The 1447-nt window shown below is 58.5% G+C and overlaps 1 long non-coding RNA gene across 1 annotated transcript; it reads right to left on the bottom strand.

The window, feature by feature from the left end:
* Positions 1–54: 54 nt before the first annotated feature.
* On the bottom strand, positions 55–1118 carry LOC108491975. Its single transcript, XR_001872982.1, has 3 exons — positions 1072–1118; positions 353–451; positions 55–306 (listed from the first exon to the last, which is right to left on the bottom strand). It is a non-coding gene; the product is annotated as an uncharacterized LOC108491975 (long non-coding RNA).
* Positions 1119–1447: the final 329 nt, after the last annotated feature.

A 1447-nucleotide genomic window follows, 5' to 3' on the forward strand; every position in this document is an offset into this window, starting at 1 on the left:
CCGGGGGGCGGGGCCAGGCCAGACATGGCGCCCGGGGGGCGGAGCTTGGCCGTAGGTAGCAAGGGAGGGGGCGGGGTTTCAAAGAATGGGCGTGGCTTGTCAGTATAGATGGTAATGGAGGGGCGGGGCTTGGGAAAGGGGCGTGGCCTGTCACAATCGATGACACTAGAGGGGCGGGGCTTAATGAATGGGCGTGGCCTGACTCCATTTATGACAGGGAAGGGGCGGGGTTTATGGGGGAGGGGGCGTGGCCTGATCCCGGAAGTGGAAGGGGAAGTGGGCGGGGCTATAGGAGAGGGGCGTGGCCTGACCCCATTTATGACAGAAAAGGGGCGGGGCTTATGGAGGAGACGTGGCCTGATCCCAGAAATGACAGGGGAAGTGGGCGGGGCTTATGGAGGAGGGGGTGTGGCCTCACCGCCACTGTTTGGCCTCACAGTCCAGGCGGCTCCTGGGGGGGGAAACCAGTACGGACCAGTAAGGACCAGTATGGACCAGTATGGACCAGTATGGACCAGTACAGACCAGTAAGGACCAGTATGGACCAGTACAGACCAGTACGGACCAGTAAGGACCAGTACAGACCAGTACGGACCAGTAAGGACCAGTATGGACCAGTAAGGACCAGTAAGAACCAGTACGGACCAGTACGGACCAGTATGGACCAGTATAGACCAGTATGGACCAGTATGGACCAGTAAGGACCAGTATGGACCAGTAATGGCTCCCAGTGCTCCCAGTAGGTCCCAGTAAGTCCCAGTAAGGGCTCCCAGTGCTCCCAGTATGGACCAGTAAGGACCCGTAAGGGCTCCCAGTGCTCCCAGTAAGGCCCAGTAGATCCCAGTGAGTCCCAGTGCGGGCTCCCAGTGCTCCCACTGCATCCCAGTACGGGCTCCCAGTGCTCCCAGTAAGGCCCAGTAGGTCCCAGTAGGTCCCAGTAAGGGCTCCCAGGGCTCCCAGTGCATCCCAGTATGGGCTCCCAGTGCTCCCAGTAAGGCCCAGTAGATCCCAGTAAGTCCCAGTGTGGGCTCCCAGTGCTCCCAGTGCTCCCAGTGCGCCCCAGTGCCTCACCCCTGCAGCCACACGAAGCCGATCCTGGTGACGATCCCGACGCCGTCTGGGGGGTTTTGGGGCCAAAAACGACAAGTTTGGGTCAAAATCAGGATTTTGGGGGCAAACTGGGGGATTTGGGGGCAAACTGGGGGTTTTGGGGTCAAATTAAGGGATTTTGGGTCAAACTGGGGGGTTTTGGGGTCCGAGAAGGATTTTGGGGTCAAACTGGGGGGTTTTGGGGTCAAATTGAGGGATTTTGGGTCAAACTGGGGGGTTTTGGGGTCTGAGAAGGATTTTGGGGTCAAAACCAGGATTTTGGGCTCAGAATTTGGGGGATTTTGGGGTCAAATTGGGGCGTTTTAGGGGGGGGAAAACCGGGATTTTTGGGGTGAAA

Source organism: Lepidothrix coronata, unplaced genomic scaffold (assembly GCF_001604755.1).
Source record: "Lepidothrix coronata isolate B3197 unplaced genomic scaffold, Lepidothrix_coronata-1.0 Scaffold3595, whole genome shotgun sequence".
NCBI classification, from domain to species: Eukaryota; Metazoa; Chordata; class Aves; order Passeriformes; family Pipridae; genus Lepidothrix; species Lepidothrix coronata.